Source organism: Bombina bombina, chromosome 4, assembly GCF_027579735.1.
Source record: "Bombina bombina isolate aBomBom1 chromosome 4, aBomBom1.pri, whole genome shotgun sequence".
Classification (NCBI taxonomy): domain Eukaryota; kingdom Metazoa; phylum Chordata; class Amphibia; order Anura; family Bombinatoridae; genus Bombina; species Bombina bombina.
In genome coordinates, this window is record NC_069502.1 from 328,291,509 (window position 1) to 328,312,525 (window position 21,017).

Genomic DNA, 21,017 nt, shown 5'->3' on the forward strand with positions numbered 1-21,017 from the left:
GAATAAGGATTATAGGACAATAATTCCTCTAAATATTAGTTTTGAATGTTTTTAACAAATAATAGATTTATCTATATGAAATGGAACCTGAATATACAATGTAATATTTGTTTATAAAAAGTGAAAAAATATTAAGTCTCTTAGGGGTCAATTTATCAAGCTAGGTATCGAACTTGTTGCCTCTCGTTTCCGGCGAGCCTTCAGGCTTGCCGGAAACAGAAGTTATGAAGCAGCGGTCTAAAGACCGCTGCTCCATAACTTGTCCACCTGCTCTGAGAAATCAACCCGATCGGGTTGATTGGAACCCTCTGCTAGCAGCCGATTGGCTTTGAATCTGCAGGGGGCTGCATTGCACCAGCAGATGGAGCAATGATAAATTCCGACAGCGTGTGTTGTCGGCATTTATCGATGTGCTACTTCATATCATGTCCGCTCGCACATGTACCCCTAAGACTTAAAAAAAATTATTAAATGCTCATTTTGTTTATTCAAATGCGTTACTTTTTTAATTATTACCATTGTTAAATGTTTCATAAATTTTCAAAAAAAAAGAATGACAAGTATTTGGCCAAAAATCAACTTTCATTTAGAATGGATAAACACAGCTGAATACATCATTTTTTAATCATTTTTTTTCTAAAACAATTGTCAATCACTTGTTGCAAGATCTTTCCATGAAACTACTAAATAACAATATATAAAGTAACATATAATTGTACTTTCATTTTCAAGTAAAATTAAACAGGTTCACTAACACTGAATAGGAAGGGTTTATGCAAGACAACTGGTACAATTCACTAAGAAAGAGGATGAACCTGTAATAAGCCAAAGAGACCCATGTCACTGTAAGTAATGACTATGAGCCCTATTTATCAGAGCTTCAACATTTAGGCAATCAGTGGTTTCAATACTTCCACTGCAGCAATTACACATCCATTGTTACACTCACCCTATAAACAGCGTTACACTCACCCTATAAACAGCGTTACACTCACCCTATAAACAGCGTTACACTCACCCTATAAACAGCGTTACACTCACCCTATCTGTTAGAAAAATATATTGCAAAAACAGTGCTTCTAGCCGCCCACAGCACAGTGCTCTTCTCAAATGAGGTGACGTTTTCACCTCTAGCTGTTCTAGGATGTCATTTGACATGCACGGCTATTGGTCTAGAGATGGAAACGTCATCTCATTGAAGAACGCGCTGTGCCGTGGGTGGCCAGATACGTTGTGTTAGCAATATGCTTTCTTTACAGCTAGAGTGAGTGTAACGCTGTTTTTTATGAAACGATGAGAGAAACTCATGTTTATTTTTAATGGTGGTAAATCCTAGTGTTTGCTATATGCTTAGGTTTACCATTACTTTAATATGCAACTTCATTATAAACTGATGTGCATAATCATTCGTCTATAATGCTCTTCTTGTATAATCAATTTTAGATTATAATCACATTTAGTAATAACATAGGAAATATGTAACCATTAATTAAATTAATTTAATGTAACTGTATATATTACATACAGTTACAAAATGTAATGCACATACATATACTTAATTGATATTGACTAGGCAGATTTATGTGGAATTCTATTGATGGTTGCATTTCCAATTCTGAGACTGCCATTTATGATAGCTGTATTATTATTTATTATTTTCTTTGCATTTAAAATGATGTTCCAGTGACCTTACACTTTTACAAAGTGAGTTTCCTAGGATTTTACTGTGCTTTATTTGTTTGCTAATCAGAACCTTTTCTATCAAAATGTCAATTCAGTTTAATATACAGCACAAAATGTCTACAGTGACTCATAAGCTCGTACTTGTACATTTAAAAATATTCTACAATCTACTTTTGTTTATGGCTTTAAATTTGTTTTCTCCCAGTTTTTTGAGAGCTGGCACAAGATGTGAATATTAAATATGATGTACAACGTGAATCTCTTTTTAATCTAAATTTGTTAAAAAAAAAAAAGATTAAGCACAACAAACCAATAACCATTTAGGATTTTGGCAATAATTAATATTATTTGAAAAGAGAAAACACTAAACCCAATTTTTTTCTTTCATGGTTCAGATAGAGCATGAAATTTTAATCAACTTTCTAATTTACTCCAATTATCAATTTTTCTTTGTTCTCTTGCTATCTTTATTTTAAAAGCAGGAATGTAAATCTTAGCAGCCAGTCCATTTTAGGTTCAGCACCATGTATAGCGCTTGCATATTGGAGGCTTATATTTACCCACCAATAAGCAAGCATAACCCAGGATCTCAACTAAAAATGGACCGGCTCCTATGCATCTCATTTTTTCTTTTTAAATAAAGATAGCAAGAGAACGAAGAAAAATTAATAAGAGGAGTAAATTAGAAAGTTGCTCAAAATTGCATTCTCTGTCTGAATCATGAAAGAAAAAAAAATTGGGTTTAGTGTCCCTTTAATGGAAGGGAACAAATGAGTAGAGATTTTTTTGTACAAATGCAGATTTGTTACGAAAAAAAACTGATTTTTTCTTTTTCGTTTTAACCTAACAAAAATCTGAATGAATGCACAAAAAAAATGAAAGAAAATTAAAAAAATACTGATGGCTAGTCTAGTACTGACCTGTTTACACATGTGCAGCAACTTTACTTCAGGTACCTGCAAGTGTAACCTAGATTCCATAATGGCAGCACTCATGATTAAAGGGATGTGCATGAAATTTGTTTAGTGTCCCTTTAACCCAGGGATGGGGAGCCTTGGCCCTCCAGATGGTTCAGAACTACATTTCCCATGATGCTCAACTGGACTTCAGAGTGCCTAAGCATCATGAGTAATGTAAGCATTATAGGTAATGTAGTTTTGAAACATCAGGAGTGCCAAGGTTCCCCATCCATGCTTTAACCTAATAAAACGTGCATCAGAATGTTTTACAATTCTAAACATACACAAAACCTATTTTGCAAGTGTGTTGCAGATGTAATGTTTGCATATTCTGCCTTGATAGCAGTTCTTTGCTGAGTGAGATACCATAAATTGGGGCACTTAAAATTGAACTCTCATGATTCAGATAGAACATGCAATTTCCAATTTACTTTTATCATACAATTTGCTTTTGTTCTCTTAGTATTCTTTCTTGAAGGCTAAACCTAGGTAGGCTCATATGCTGGTTTCTAAGCCATTGACGCCGCCTCTTATCTCAGTGCATTTTGACAGTTTTTCACAGCCAGACAGTGCTTGTTCATGTGTGCCGTATAGATAACATTGTGCTCACTCCCAAGGAGTTATTTATAAGTCAGCAAATAAATCAAATAAGGGGGCAGTCTGCAGAGGCTTAGATACAAGCTAATCACAGAGGTAAAAAGTACATTAATATAACTGTGTTGGTTATGCAAAACTGGGGAATGGATAATAAAGGGATTATCTATCTTTTTAAACATTAACAATTATGAAGTAGACTGCCCCTTTAACACAACTATAAGATAGATTACAAGTAAAGGACACAATTATTACCACTATTATGCATTAAAATCACTCAAGCACAATCCAATCAATGTCGCTTCTAATTTTGCACTCATATTACAAATCCAAAGTTATTTTTAGCATTTATGCACTAGTCTAGAGCAGGCTTGTTGGATAATGTGGGTACATTCGATCCCTCACGTAAAATACTTCTATGGGGGCATGCAATAAAATTTATGTTGGATTTAACTCAATCAATTAGCCAAGGGTGAGCTAAGCTCCCTCTTCTTTCAGGATTACCAGTTAAAAGGGAGAAAGTAGAAATAAAATTACAGCAGGGTAAAAATAGAGCTACAACAAAAATAAAATCAACAGTCTGGGAGAAGAGTAGGTCTTCCTGTGTTTTCTTTCTTTAATCATGATATCATATGAAGCAGAAGATAATTCATGACTATGGACCTGGGTGAGTATCTCAACAGTGCAAATAAGCAGAAGGAATGTTATATTGTTCAGGAAAAAAAAACTGTTATCACCAAAAGAAAAACAAAGGCAATTAATAGAAAATGACATTGCTTTACAGGCCATATGCTATCTCTGATTATGGTTGTACCTCTTCACAAGCTGCTCACATGGATAGTCTTTAGTCTGCACAAAATGCTGATTTATTTCATACTTGTGATGTCAGACTTGAAACAATTGCCAGTAAGACCCAGGGCCTGAGTAGTTACAGTAATGATAATATAACCTGTGCACTATGGCCCAGGATGTGACGCGCATAAGATGGATTCAAAGTCAGGTAGGCCAAGTCAGCAACAGTACAGGAGTTACCAAGTTACAGGGATTGGACAAAGCAAAGTCAGGTCGGCCAAGTCAGCAACAGTACAGGAGTTACCAAGTTACAGGGATTGGACAAAGCAAAGTCAGGTAGGCCAAGTCAGCAACAGTACAGGAGTTACCAAGTTACAGGGATTGGACAAAGCAAAGTCAAATGTCAGCCAGGAGTTAGTTGCAAACAGGCAACAGCAGTGCAATATCAACAGGACTGGAAATTGTCACAAGCAAACGCCAAGTTCAAGATACCAAAAGACAATCTTCCTCCTGTTGCTTGTGCTATAAAGATGCAACTGACAAAAGTAATGATGGGTGCAAAACAGTAATGCATTTAAAAATAAGCCTTTATATGTAAAATCAGCAAATTAAAGACGCATAAAACACAAACTACATCAATGACTAGATAATATAAATGATTAAGACATTACCAGAAACCTTCAGTGACTTTTTAAACATGTAGAATACAACTATATATATAAAAAAATGGTTTTTTCTTCCTCAATTTCGATTCTGTCTTTTTGTGCAAATCTTCCTACTCGGCTCATTTTAGTAAACCTGTTATATCTTATGCTGAGAACTTAAGGCTCGAAGTGTAAATGGCACCCAATACTATTATTATGTAACCCAAAGCTTTTCATTAATTCTCGATCAATATGACAGCCTGACAGGTTTTTGCTTTTATGTCTGTTAAGAAACTAGGACATAAGTTTCACTTGAGAACCATATTTATCAGTGGATTAACTTTTAACAAGTACAGAAGCCTCTAATATCAAGTTACAAGAAATGAAACATGTTTTGGATTTTATTATAAATATAAAAATACTTGACATAACATTTTCTGCCTTTTTTACTAAGGGTTTACATTGTATAAAGTAGTGTCTTTTATGTGCATCAGACAATGTATAAATAGATGTTGAAGTGAGATTTAAATTGTATACAAACCTCTTACTGCTATCAGAATCTAAAAGGATGCTGCATACAAAATCAAGCTTTTTTTCTTAAAGGGACAGTAAACATTTGTAATATAAAATGCTTAATTATACATAGTAAAACATTTTTTTCCTTTATACTTTAAAGAGACTGACTACTTTTGCTTAAAAAAAGATAGATTATCCCTTTATTACTCATTCCCCAGTTTTGCATAACCAACACTGTTACAATAACACACTTTTTACCTCTGTGATTACTTTAAGGCCTATTTAACAAAGGTCTGTCGGACCTGATCCGACAGACCTCGCTGAATGCAGAGAGCAATACGCTCTCTGTATTCAGCATTGCACCAGCAGGTCTTGTGAGCTGCTGGTGCAACGCCGCCCCCTGCAGACTCGCCGCCAGCAGGGAGGTGTCAATCAACCTGAATGTATTCGATCGGGTTGAATTGTGGCAATCTCTGTCCACCTCATCAGAGCAGGTGGACAGGTTATGGAGCAGCGGTCTTTAGACCGCTGCTCCATAACTTGTGTTTCTGGCGAGTCTGAAGACTCGCCAGAAACACGGGCCCTCAAGCTCCATTCAGAGCTTGATAAATGGGCCTCTTTGTATCTAAGCCTCTGCAGACTGCCCCCTTATTTTAGTTCTTTTGACAAACATGCATTTTAGCCAATCAGTGCTGACTCCTAGGTAACTCCATGTGCGTGAGCACAACGTTATCTATATGGCACAAATGAACTAACACCCTCTAGCTGTAAAAACTGTCAAAATGCACTGAGATTGGTAGGCGGCCTTCAAGGGCTTAGAAATTAGCATATCAGCCTACCTAGGTTTAGCTTTTGACTAAGAACATCAAGAGAACAAAGCAAATTTGATGATAAAAGTAAATTGGAAAGTTGTTTAAAATTGCATGCCCTATCTTTATCATGAAAGTTTAATTTTGACTAGACTGTCCATTTAATTATTTATTGTGCCTTTTTTCTTGTAAATTTCCAGAAAATTGTGAGATTTGGCAGACACCATAAGCCCAACCTTGCCACATATCTGCCCCTAATTAACACAATGATAGTGGCAAGCCCTGTCATTTTGAGAGTCAAGTGCAGATTGGCTCTTCCAAATAAAAAAAATGTGTTGGGTAAAGTTTGACCATTGAAAAACAATCAGAGCAGACAAGGTGTTAATCTGTAGTAATAACGTTAAAGCTCTGCTGATATGTTAATCTATTGGAAGACGACAGAAAACATTTTGTAATAACAAGGTGTTAAAGGGACAGTCAACACCAGAATTTTTGTTGTTTAAAAAGAAAGATAATCCCTTTATTACTCATTCCCCAGTTTTGCATAACCAACACAGTTATAATAATACACTTTTTACCTCTGTAATTATCTTGTATCTAAGCTTCTGCTGACTGCCCCCTTATTTCAGTTCTTTTGACAGACATGCAGTTTAGCCAATCAGTGCTCAGTCCTAGTTCACTTTACGTGCCTGAGCTCAATGTTATCTATATGAAACATGTGAACTAATGCCCTCTAGTGGTCAAAATGTATTCAGATTAGAGGCAGTCTTCAAGGTCTAAGAAATTAGCATATGAACCTCCTAGTTTTAACTTTCAACTAAGAATACCAAGAGAACAAAGCAAAATTGGTGATAAAAGTAAATTGGGAAGTTGTTTAAAATTGCATGCCCTATTTAAATCATGAAAGGTTTTTTGGACTTGACTGTCCCTTTAAAAAGAACAGAGGAGAGAAAACAGTATCAGAAAATAGGAAAAGGGTAATTGTAAGAGAGATGCAACAAAATTAATGAGTGATGCAGAAATTTGACGGAAAGAGTAGAAACTAAGGAGAAGAGGGAGAAGGGAAAAGAGATGGACAGGGAGCAATAAGGTGACAAATGAAGGGTGAAATGAAGAGAAAAATATGGACTGAGAGTAAAACTGGGGAGGGTAATAATAGAGAACGGGTGAAAAGTAGGAAAGAAAGTTTAAGTGGAGAACTAGGACAGAGTCAGACATTGTAGAAAGGGGAGGAGCATGGAAGGAGAAAGGTATTGGAAAATGGGATATTCAAACTGATGAAAGAAGAGAAAATGGGGAATGGAGGAGAAACAGTAATGGTAACTGGAAAACATGGTGAGAAAACAGAGAGAGTTTTTAAAAGAATTTATAGAAAGTAAAAATATAGGGGAGAAGAAATGAGAGCAGAGATGGAAGTATAGGAGGATAGAAATATAGGTTAAAGGGAAATCTGAGAAGAATAATACAGCAAAATCAAGGAATAGTAAGAAGTTAAAGGGACACAAAGCTGCCAAATATAAAAATTAGATGGGGGGGGGGCGTGTCTCTGGGCAGCACCTTGAATGGTAGCAATATTGGAAACTCTGTGAGGATCACTGATAATCTGCCTATTACCAGTGAATTGAATGATCATCCAGCTTTATCATCCTAATATACAGAATCTATAGATCAAGACGATTTGAAATATGTACTTTTATTGAGTATTCCACCTCTACAAACCAATCCGGAGCATTGAGGCCTAAGGCAAGCTCTTCACTGAGAGGCTCTCAACACCCCCCCCCCCCCCTGTAATACTACAGGCCGGGTAAACAGTGCACAGATACTGAACAAAAAACTTCATTTAACATTCACAACAGCTATGCTTATACAGTGCCATACTTGTACTAAGTGTCAGAGGGAGGATTAAGTGACTTTCTCACTACGCACGCACCTACAAAAGATGGCAACCGGTGTTCATATGCTACTCAAGGCTGTGACCCACTTGCTGGACGAACGCCATGAGAGGATAATGCAAACTTGGGGTTGCCTGCGTGTGCTAACAAAGCAAAGTGGATATTGACTTATGATACCAAGAGATTCACCAGAGAAATTTAACAAACCTACTGAAGGTGAAATCGACCTAATGAAAATTAATCATCCGCGCTCAGAACAAGTTCTTGTATAGCAGAGAGCAAATATAACAGAGGAAATTAGCCCAGCAGAGTCGGCAAAAAGGTTAAATTACCCAGAGTCTCATACCATAGCCCTGCCGTTACTGAAACCACCCAGACTGGTAGGTTGAAGCTCTCATAGAGCCACTTCATATCAGTGTTTTTGGAAATAAGGGACGCTCAATATATAAGTTATATAGTGTATTTTCACTGTTCCATATATATATTTCTTTATGTTAATAAGTATTTGAACATTAACCTTCAATTCTGCTAGCCCATCCATCTTCAAACATTAACCATACATACACAGACACAATCTTGGGGTTGATCATATAAATATGACCCACCTTTGACATTGTAACCACGTTGCAAGGGAAATGGTGACTCTATAAAGTAACTTGATTCTGTTGCATTTAGACTTATGTCCCTCATCTCTGTATATACATATACAAATTTGTGACTATGTATTCCTTACAGATCTCATAAATATGTTTTTCTCTATTTTGAATAGCCTTCTACACCATTAGATTTACTAAAATAACAAATGGGGGAAATGTAATTCACCCTAGCCCACTAGATGGCAGTATAGCTACATCAGATCAATTGGTCACCTTAAAGAGCAGCTTGTGTGATGAGACTAGTTTTCTCTTAGCCCTGAAATCAAACAATCACCCCTACACTTGCTGCATTGTAACTCATTCATCACTGTAGGTAGGTTCTATCCCTAAATAATAAAATATATATCTGCAAGGAACCTTGTATATTCCAGATTATATGCAACTCACGTAACACTAGCACTTTGCTGAGTGTATTACCCTGAAATTATTTTCTCTCTCTCTTTCTCTCTCTCTTTCTCTCTCTCTTTCTCTCCTTCTTGTTTTTGTACTCTGTTGATACACAATTGAGAGGCCTCTATACATCAAATAGGTCAGCTTATTCGTATTACCCTGAAAGTGAGAGTGGCTGGAGAGTTGATCCTTGCTTAATAGTTTGATATAGTGTACTAATTTTCCTACAAAATAAGTATGTTCAGTTCTTTAATCCCCATGGTCCATTTATAATTGGTAAAAAGCACAAATTCACCATATTGAATAGCTGATCATGCAGTAGGCATGCATTATTTTATCTATCACTGCATGTAACTGTATTTACTAATATAACTGAAATGGCGTACCCCATGTTATATACTATATTTTACTGTTATATATTACCTTTCACCATAGGATTATGCTCCATATTCATCTAACTAAGGACTATTGACTTGGGCAGTTGTTTAACTATCCTTTACTTACAGACGGTTTATTTAAAATGTTCATTGGAGGTGGTAAGTCCCCTGGTTTAGATGTCCTAAGGACAACATACAAAGTTCTGTTAATCTGTATTTGCTCAGCTTTATATTATCATTTATATGGCCAAGATTAAATGAGACTACCCTGTAGGCTTTTATGGCAATAACTGTAGAATAGTATCTCCCTTTTAAGGTTGCTACAAACATATTTATAAGGGAGTTGACTTTGCTCATACAGCGACTGTGCTAAGCTCCTATTTATAGCCTTAGATCAATAAATTTAGTCTAAGCCCAATTTATCTCATCCAATTTATGACTCTTGTTAGACATAATAACCAGCATGGTATTTTCTTACTTAAAGGAACACTAAATGTTTTCTTTCATGATTCAGATAGAGCATGCAATTTTAAGCAACTTTCTAATTTACTCCTATTATCAAATTTTCTACATTCTCTTGCTATCTTTATTTAAAAAGCAGGAATGTGATGCATAGGAGCCGGCCCATTTTTGGTTGAGAAGCTGGGTTATGCTTGCTTATTAATGGGTAAATTTAAGCCTCCAATAAACAAACGCTATCCATGGTGCTGAACCTAAAAAAAGGCTGGCTGCTAAGATTTACATTCCTGCTTTTAAAATAAAGATAGCAAGAGAAAAAAGAAAAATTGATAATAGGAGTAAATTAGAAAGTTGCTTAAAATTGCATGCTCTATCTGAATCATGAAAGAAAAAATTTGGGTTCAGTGTCCGTTTAAAGTAGACACACAAAGTAAGTATATATAATGCAACAGAGCCATTATGTTATTTTACAATTTGGGGATAAACTGCCAGAGACACATTCTTATTTTTATGTTCCATATGTTTAAACAGTCGGAAGTTCATGAGTCATTGCAATATGCTGCTTTCTCTAAATTATACTGTAGTTTTATCATAGTATATTGAGCAGGTGCTGATACTATAATTGTCCTATTATTATTAGATTTGCAGCCCAAACTCTATTTGTGCTCATATAGTATTAACAACTTAAACATTTGAAAATCATTAAGTTATAACTATATGTAGTTTCTCTGTTAATACCATAGTCTTCTCATAGTATATAGAATTTATGTTAATGTTGCTCCTAAAGTGTTATATTTCAAAACACAGTCTATATCCCAGCTTTATTTCAACTAGATGGCGATCCTCCTCAGAATGTACACTGTAGGTACCTATATCATATAAGCTTATACAGTTCTTCATATATAGTGCTGTTTAATCCGTCAAGCATATACAGTATATATTTAAGCAAAGAACAAAAAAACAAAGTGAGATTTGCCATGAGTCTCCTTAGTCCAGTAGAAACTTCATTATTAGTTTCATTCTATTATAAGGTCCGAGAGTGGCCTTCTGAGTACCTAGGAAGGCTCACATTTAATGTGGCAAGCTATTTTACTACTGCATGATAACATTGTTTCCTAATGTTTATTTCTTATATTTTCCACAAACATTTGACATTGAAATATATTTGAACCTTATTGTGATTTTTCACTTCTATGCCTCACGTTTAACCTCAATAAAAATTATTAAAAAATAAAATAAATAAAAAGTAAGATGGGAGATAGAAAGTTGGGCTGAATTAAAAGTGAAGTACAATTAGTAGCAAGGGATGTGATTTCTTTTGTGCAACCTCATGCAAAGAATTAAGCACAATCCGTTATTACAAGTGAATGACTAAATATTTTAACCAAAGCAACTTAACGCAGCTGAAAGTCTTTTTTAGCTCCCAATGCATTTAATAGACAAGCAGAAAGAGCTATTAGCGTTCATTAAACTTGTATTACAGTACATGCTTGAGAGTAATACAAAATACTGCTATAACAGTAGTGTTTTTGAGACCTGAAGTAAACCATTATTATGAATAGTATGGTGCAGCACTACATGAAGAACTCCACTTCTTGTGCACACTTAGCTTAGTGCATACTCCACTGAGCGCTTGAGTATTACCTGACATTAATTTTATGAGCACCCTCATAGACGTCTGTTATGTAAGGTATTTAGCACATCCACAATATCTGACATGCAGTTGTTAGAGCACCATACACTATCACTAAAGAATAACTAGTGAGCTAAAAAATAGAAGTGATATTAATTGGCCTAAAGTGAAAATTAAAGGAAAAACAGTCTACAATCCCGAGTATAAACTCTTAAAACGAAAACCACTTAATACAAGTATGTTACGGTGACTAGATCTGAGGGGGGGGGGGGGGAAGACACACCTCATACAACACGCAATATACTTAAAATGAAAGGGATGAATTATTAGAAAAGGTTTTGGTATTAGCATTTCAAACCATTTATTTTAAATTAAATAATGAATAAAAACAATAGCTGCTACTACTATCACTGTTATTCATTAACAACTTCACATGCAATATTACTGAAAACACAAAGATAACAAAATATACCAGGCATAATCAACTGTAATTCCTTCCAGTCGTAAATGCTGATTTTTTTTGTTGATTATGCAGAAGACACCATCTACGCATGGCCTTTTTTATTTTAAATATCTGAACAGTGTTTGTTCTACCTCTCACACACCCTAACACATTTGGATAGAAAATCAAAAAGTAGTGTGAATCAAGGGGATAATGGTCGCTGATCATCACTCAACAATTCCTCATATTAGCCAAAGTCAGAACTCTAAATATATTTAAAAAAAAGTCAGAACTCTAAATAAATAAAAATGTAAAAAAAAGTATAACAAATCAAATTTGTATTATATAACACCTATGTGTCACTAAAGGAAACCCTTCAGGGTTAATCCTGTGATATCCGGGTCAAGCCCTGCATCCATTATACCTTATAACCCACACTACGGGCATATTCTCTTTCAAGTAACAGGTACATTTTAAATAGAAAACTACCTCCCCATCCGAAGCACACGGCTAACACCGATAAGGAAAGACACGATTGTACCTTATGTCATTTCTATTGGGGCTAACCGTGTGCCTCGGATGGGGAGGTAGGTTGCTATTTAAAAAGTACAATTTTATTGGAAGAGAATATGCCAGTAGTGAGGGTTATAAGGTATAATGGATGTAGGGCTTGGCCCGGATGTTACAGGATTAAAGCTGAAGAGTTTCCCTTAGTAAAGCAAATGTGTTACAGTAGGGCAAAAAAGTATTTAGTCAGCCACCAATTGTGCAAGTTCTCCCACTTAAGAAGATGAGAGAGGCCTGTAATTTTCATCATAGGTATACCTCAACTATGAGAGACAAAATGTGGAAACAAATCCAGACAATCACATTGTCTAACTTGGAAAGAATTTATTTGCATATTATGGTGGAAAATAAGTATTTGGTCACCTACAAACAAGCAAGATTTCTGTCTCTCACAGACCTGTATCTTCTTCTTTAAGAGGCTCCTCTGTCCTCCACCTTTATTAATGGCACCTGTTTGAACTTGTTATCAGTATAAAAGACACCTGTTCACAACCTCAAACAGTCACACTCCAAACTCCACTATGGTGAAGACCAAAGAGCTGTCGAAGGACACCAGAAACAAAATTGTAGACCTGCACCAGGCTGGGAAGACTGAATCTGCAATAGGCAAGCAGCTTGGTGTAAATAAATCAACTGTGGGAGCAATAATTAGAAAATGGAAGACATACAAGATCACTGATAATCTCCCTCGATCTGGGGCTCCACGCAAGATCTCACCCTGTGGGGTCAAAATGATCACAAGAATGGTGAGCAAACATCCCAGAACCACACGGGGGGACCTAGTGAATGACCTGCAGAGAGCTGGGACCAACTTAACAAAGGCTACCATCAGTAAAACACTACGCCGCCAGGGACTCAGATCCTGCAGTGCCAGACGTGTCCCCCTGCTTAAGCCAGTACATGTCTGGGCCTAGAGAGCATTTGGATTATACAGAAGTGGATTGGGAGAATGTCATATGGTCAGATGAAACCAAAGTAGAACTGTTTAGTAGAAACACAACTCGTCGTGTTTGGAGGAGAGAGAATGCAAGGGCATTGAAGATGAAACGTGGCTGGGTCTTTCAGCATGACAATGATCCCAAACACACCGCCCGGGCAACTAAAGAGTGGCTTCGTAAGAAGCATTTCAAGGTCCTGGAGTGGCCTAGCCATTCTACAGATCTCAATCCCATTGAAAACCTTTGGAGGGAGTTGAAAGTCCGTGTTGCCCAGCGACAGCCCCAAAACATCACTGCTCTAGAGGAGATCTGCATGCAGGAATGGGCCAACATACCAGCAACAGTGTGTGACAACCTTGTGAAGACTTAAAGAAAATGTTTGACCTCTGTCATTGCCAACAAAGGATATATAACAAAGTATTGAGATGAACTTTTGATATTGACCAAATACTTATTTTCCACCATAATTTGCAAATAAATTCTTTCCAAATCAGACAATGTGATTGTCTGGATTTGTTTCCACATTTTGTCTCTCATAGTTGAGGTATACCTATGATGAAAATTACAGGCCTCTCTCATCTTCTTAAGTGGGAGAACTTGCACAATTGGTGGCTGACTAAATACTTTTTTGCCCCACTGTATATAATAAGAATTTGATTTGTTATACCTTTTTTACATTTTTATATATTTAGAGTTCTGACTTTTTTTTATATATTTAGAGTTCTGACTTTTTTTTTTTTGAAAAGTTTTTTATTTAAATGAAATGCGAAAGACATTACAACTATTATTGTAAACATTGCAAGAGTTGAATTGACACAGAGATCACAAACCGCACCAGTACAAAGAAACAATGATACAAATTAACTTTGTCTTATCATTAACCAGCGGGGTAAGTGGCTGCGTCAAGGGAAAATTAGAGTCGTAATCTATATACTGTCTGATAGGTGTGGCGAGGACCGCCTAACCTAGCATGTAATATTAGCGCTAGTAGTGCCGAAGTGGTTCGGATGTTGACTAGTAACATAGGAAAATAAATCTATGGGTAACCTAGTAGAGCTCATCACGGGTACACGGCGAGGTCCACTGCTCATTCTGTACATCCTTATTTTTCACTATCAAGCCGAAGTGCTCCCATTGGGGAGGGGATAGGGCTCCTGTACTAAAGCAAACCTAATGATCGGATGGGGAGAAGGGGAGGGGGGTTCATCTTTGGACAGAAAGGAAGGGGGGAGGGGAATACAGTATTTAGGTCTTTGGACTACTATTGCCCTCACTGTAATACTCATCTCGGGGGATTCACAGGTTGGGAGTTGTTTTGCTGTAAGTAGGTATCCCAGGGTTCCCAAATGAGGCTAAATATATCTGATTGGCGTCTTATTAGGTAAACAAAATCTTCCATTGACTTCACATAGTTTAGATATTCCACCACACTTTGCCACCTGGGGGGGGGGTGTACCTTCTTCCAGTTCCTAGCAATTGTCATTTTGACTGAGGTGAGCATGTATATTAAGAGAGATCTCTGATGTGAAGGTATTTTCTCTAGATTTAGGTGTAGGAGAGCAAGTGCAGGGTCACAGATCTCAGGGAGAGCCATTGCTCTACATGCCTTGCGGAGCTTGTTCCAGAGTGGCTTAAGTCTAGGGCAGGACCACCATATGTGTAATGGGGTACCCAGGCCACCACAGTCCCTCCAACAGGAGGGAGAGTGGGTAGGGTAAAGAGATTCAAGCTTGGTCGGGGCCAGGTGCCATCTAGTGAGCATTTTAAAATAGAGCTCGTACATTGTTGCGCAGTGCAACACCGTTTTGGTCTTAGTGATAGCCACTGTCCATTTCTGGGCAGTGAAGGTCATTTTTAAGTCTGTCTCCCAGGAGAGCAGGTGTCTCGTTTTAACTAGCACAGGGGACACTATGAGGCACTTATAGTGCGCCGTAAGTGGCTTATAGGTTTGGAGTCCCATTTTCCATCTCGACTCCCAGGGCGAAATCTGTACCAAAGTAGCTGACATCCTCTTACTATGTGGTTAGAAATGGTATATGTGGAGGAAAGATGGGGGGAGCCATAATAAATCAGATAAATCCAGGTATGCCGGGAGAGAAGACTGCTCGAGCTCCCTCCATCTCGTAGGCGGAAGATCTCTCCCCCACGCTGAAGCATGGGAAATCATTGCTGCTTCATAATAGTGTCTAACACTCGGTAGACCTATTCCTCCCTGGTCAAGGGGGGAGTACAAGATTGCTGCAGCAACTCTGGGTCGCTTGCTATTCCACACATATGAGTTGAAGAGAATCTGGAAGTTTTTTAGGAGTTTTTCCGGGACTGGAAGTGGGATACATCTCATGATATATGTTAATTTAGGTAGCAGCATCATTTTCAAGGCTGCAATTCTCCCCATCCAAGATAATTCATCATATCTTTTGGATCTTAATGATTTGGTAATTTCTTTCAGCAGAGCTTGATAGTTCTCACGAAGAACTATATCTTTGTCGTAAGATAGAAAGACCCCAAGATGGCGGATTCCCTTGTTAGACCATTTAAATGAATACTGCTTCTGCAAGGCACGCTGTTCTAAATGATCAGGGTGTATCATATATGCCTCCGTTTTGGAGACGTTAATTTTGTAATTGGAAAGCTTGCCAAATATGTCAATTAAAGCCAGCAAGGGCAGGAGAGAGTGTGTCGGCTCTGTAATGAAGAGGGTAAGGTCATCAGCAAACAACGCCACCTTTTGCATCGAGTCATGCAGTAGTAGGCCCTGAATCAGAGTATCGCTTCTAATTGCCTCAGCTAGTGGTTCCATTACCATCACAAAGAGGAGCGGCGACAGGGGGCAGCCCTGTCGTGTTCCATTTTGGATATGTATCTTGGGGGAGCTAAAGCCTAGTCCATTAACTACTGCCGTGGGAAGTACGTATAGTGCCTTGATTGCTTTACAAAATGAGTGTGGGATCCCAAATATTTTTAAGGTCTCAAACATATATTCCCATCTCACCCTGTCGAACGCCTTTTCGGCATCCAGTGACAGGGTGAGAAGGGGTAGGCCCATATCGTGTGTTTCTAAAAGAATATTCAGTGCGGGTGTTGTCGGTACCTTGTCTGCCTTGAACAAACCCAACTTGGTCAAGGTGAATTATAGAGGGCAAATGTTTCCCCAGTCTGGTCGCAAGGACCTTGGAATATATCTTTATATCCACATTGATAAGGGATATGGGTCTATAGCTCCCACATTCCGTTGGATCTTTGCCTTCTTTAGGAATAGTCAAAATGTTGGCCTCTAGAAATTCCTGGAGGGTCTTACCCTCCTCGGCAATTCCACTGAATAACCGAAGAAGCAAAGGGGAAAGTGAGGCGAAAGACCGGTAAAATAATGATGTGAACCCATCTGGGCCAGGGGCCTTGTGGGGTTTCAACGACAGGATGGCTGTTTTTATTTCTTCAATAGTAAAAGGTTTCTCTAGATCCTCCATAGAGTCTTCGCTCAGTTTTGGTAATTGCAGACTTGTTAGAAACCGTCTTAATTCCTCTCCACTCGGAAGTAGTTCACCAGAGCCACCCTTTAAATCATAGAGGGCAGCATAGTACTCTGAGAAAGCGGTGCCAGTGTCCTTGGGGGAATGGACTATTCCTCGAACCGACTTAATAGCCGGGATCCTGCTGTTGGCCGCTCGGTTTCTAAGCTTGCGGGCTAAAAGCCTGTCAGCTTTGTTTCCTTTACTATAATAAATCTGCTTTAATTTAAACAGATTAGCTTGGACCTTTAATAGTTCCCGCTTATTGATTTCGGATCTTATAAGTCCTACTTGTGTGGCAAGAGCAGGATCAGGAGTTTTTTTGTTGGCCATTTCGAGGAGTCTCAAATCAGCAGTTTTGCCAATGGGACCTGCTGGGTTGCCTTCCACTGGGCCTTTTTTTTTATGAAGTGGCCTCTCAAGTAGGCTTTAAGCGCGGCCCAAACAATTTCAAGTTTAGTGTCGCCCGTGTCAATAAATTTCAGAAAGTCAGAAATTAACTTAGTCAATTGCAGGATCTCAGGTTCCGCAAGGCACTGGTCAGGAAGCCTCCAAGGTGGTCTACAGTTGGGGGTCTGTAAAATTGAAAGTTGAGCGCTAACTAAGTCATGGTCTGACCAAAGACAGGGCTTAATCTTCGGGGCAGTAAATTTATCTAGTGTCCATGAGTCGCATAGGATGTAGTCTATCCGCGAGTGTGAATTGTGTGGTATCAAATGATGTGTATAATCTAGTTCAGTAGGGGCGAAGCACCTCCAGACATCAAACAGTCCAAACTGAAACATGAGTCTACAGAAAGCATAAGATTGGGTAGCTAGATTCCGGTCTATCGGGTGATTTTTATTCATTTTCTTATCTAACATCGGGTCCCAAACCAAGTTCAAATCTCCCCCTAAAAGGACATGTCCCCTTTTAATGAGGTCTAGCTTATTGAGAAATTTTCTGAGAAAGGGGATCTGTCCAGTATTCGGGGTGTAGATTGAAGCCAGCGTGCAAAGAACTCCATTAAGGGTGCAAATCAGAATAAGAAATCTACGTTCTGTGTCTCGGTCAATATGCTCTATCTTACAGCAAACATCCCGGTGAATCATTATTGCAACACCTCTTTTTTTTTCGTGAAGGAGGCAGTTTCACATACGGGGTATAAGGGAGAGCTTCTGGGTAGTGTAGAGTTCTTCTCTCAGTGAGTCTCTTGCAAGAATACTAGGTGTAATCTATGTGTGACTAAGTACCTATATAAGAGGCTCCGCTTAGTTGGGGAGTTAAGTCCCTGTACATTCAGGGTAGCCACTGATACAGGAGCCATGGTAGTGGGGGATTCTTCCTACTTAGTAGAGTAATTCTGTGGAGGGGATGGACAAGAGAGGGGCGGTTATAAGGGGGAAAAAGCTATTAGGAGCACTTCAGCCAGACAGCAAAAATTTTACTGTGGTGGGGACTAACTAGCGCATACCGATGTGTGTACAAACACTATCACAATGAGTGATCTCTCAAGTGTAAGTAAGAGAACACAACTATTTTGATGTGGGGGGGGGGGGAGAGGCCGGCAAAAATAGCCCAACCCCAGTCGGCTATTTTGAGTTATGCTATATATTATTTCTCCTAACGAGAGTCTTAGGGTGCAATGTAGGACCAGCTCCTGATACGTTTTTAGTCTCAAGGCAAGAAGTAAATGTGTAGGGCAATGCTCTGCATACAAGATTAGTGTCACAGATTAATAAAAAGCTTCGTGTCATGGCCTATGGTTAGTCATTTCTGTCTCTGACCTCCGGGGGACCTCCTAGTAATCCCTCAAGTTAAATTGTCACACAGGAAAAACATTGTGTAGGGTAGATTGTAGGTCTGCTGACAGTTGCATTAAAACAGTGAAACAAACAACAAAAACATAAGGAACAACAATATCAGAAACAGTAACAGTGTGTAACAATGATCTCCATATTAATAAGCCTAGGTTGGGGGCACCATTAGCGGCGCCCCATGGGTAAAACATTAATAAGGGTCCAGTTGGTATCCTATCTTCAGAGACACAAGTGTCTAATTGCCTGGGTGGACACAGGTATTGTTAACCTCGGGGGGGTGGAAAGGAGGGGGATTGTTCAAACATAATTTCAAAGTATATAACAGCCGTTGTGGGCGGACCCATAAGGGGAAAGTGCTCTTTTTACAAGGTTAGTGTAAAAGGATGATAACAAAGTGTAGGTTTTAATCCATAACCTAAGTCTCCTAAGTTAGATTGTCACATCTGCAGTGTTTTGTACAGTTAAACTTGCAGGTCTGTCAGAATTTGCATAAACAATGTAACAAGGAACAGAAATACGAGCAGCAAAAATAACAAGAATAATAACAAAGCACAATGATGGTAACCATGTTAAGAAGTCTAGTTGGAGGGTTACATTGACATTACCTCTAAGGGCCACAGACTAGAGGATGTCTAGTTAACATCATATCTATAGGTGAACAAGTTCTTAATTATCTGGGCCGGCATAGTTATGATCATTCAGGACCGGAGAGGGGGCTTGTACATATATAACTGTAAAATACATGACCTTAATTGTTGATGGACACATAGTGAGACAAAAAGGGAGAAAAAGAGAGAAGGAGTTGAGGAGTGGGAGAATAGAAGGCAAAAGGAGAGAGAGAACAAAGATGGGAAAAACATAATTTATGCTTACCTGATAAATTTATTTCTCTTGTAGTGTATCCAGTCCACGGATCATCCATTACTTATGGGACATTAACTCCTCCCCAACAGGAAGTGCAAGAGGATTCACCCAGCAGAGCCGCCACATAGCTCCTCCCCTAACTGCCATTACCAGTCATTCGACCGAAAACATGCAGAGAAAGGAAAACCATAGGGTACAGTGGTGACTGTAGTTTAATGGAAAAATTACCTGCCTTAAAGTGACAGGGCGGGCCGTGGACTGGATACACTACAAGAGAAATAAATTTATCAGGTAAGCATAAATTATGTTTTCTCTTGTTAAGTGTATCCAGTCCACGGATCATCCATTACTTATGGGATACCAATACCAAAGCTAAAGTACACGGATGACGGGAGGGACAGGCAGGCTCTTTATATGGAAGGAACCACTGCCTGAAGAACCTTTCTCCCAAAAACAGCCTCCGAAGAAGCAAAAGTGTCAAATTTGTAAAATTTGGAAAAAGTATGAAGAGAAGACCAAGTTGCAGCCTTGCAAATCTGTTCAACAGAAGCCTCATTCTTAAAGGCCCAAGTGGAAGCCACAGCTCTAGTAGAATGTGCTGTAATTCTTTCAGGAGGCTGCTGTCCAGCAGTCTCATAGGCTAACCGTATTATGCTACAAAGCCAAAAGGAGAGAGAGGTAGCCGAAGCTTTTTGACCTCTCCTCTGACCAGAATAAACGACAAACAGGGAAGACGTTTGTCGAAAATCCTTAGTTGCCTGTAGATAAAATTTCAGGGCACGGACTACATCTAGATTGTGTAGCAGACGTTCCTTTTTCGAAGAAGGATTAGGACACAAAGATGGAACCACAATCTCTTGATTGATATTCCTGTTAGTGACCACCTTAGGTAGGAACCCAGGTTTAGTACGCAGAACTACCTTGTCTGAATGAAAAATCAGATAAGGAGAATCACAATGTAAGGCAGATAACTCAGAGACTCTTCGAGCCGAGGAAATCGCCATTAAAAACAGAACTTTCCAAGATAACAACTTGATATCAATGGAATGAAGGGGTTCAAACGGAACCCCCTGTAAAACATTAAGAACTAAGTTCAAACTCCATGGTGGAGCAACAGTTTTAAACACAGGCTTGATCCTAGCTAAAGCCTGACAAAAAGCTTGAACGTCCGGAACTTCTGACAGACGTTTGTGTAAAAGAATGGACAGAGCTGAAATCTGTCCCTTTAAGGAACTAGCGGATAAACCCTTTTCTAAACCTTCTTGTAGAAAAGACAATATCCTCGGAATCCTAACCTTACTCCATGAGTAACTCTTGGATTCGCACCAATATAAGTATTTGCGCCATATCTTATGGTAAATCTTTCTGGTAACAGGCTTCCTAGCCTGTATTAAGGTATCAATAACTGACTCAGAAAAACCACGTTTTGATAAAATCAAGCGTTCAATTTCCAAGCAGTCAGCTTCAGAGAAATTAGATTTTGATGTTTGAAGG

General features: G+C 38.5%; 1 protein-coding gene across 1 annotated transcript in view; it reads right to left on the minus strand.

The window, feature by feature from the left end:
* The window catches only part of GPR149 (G protein-coupled receptor 149), a 233,974-nt gene that overhangs the window by 1,337 nt on the left and 211,620 nt on the right, over positions 1-21,017 (minus strand). The gene's annotated exons all lie outside the window — the stretch shown is intronic.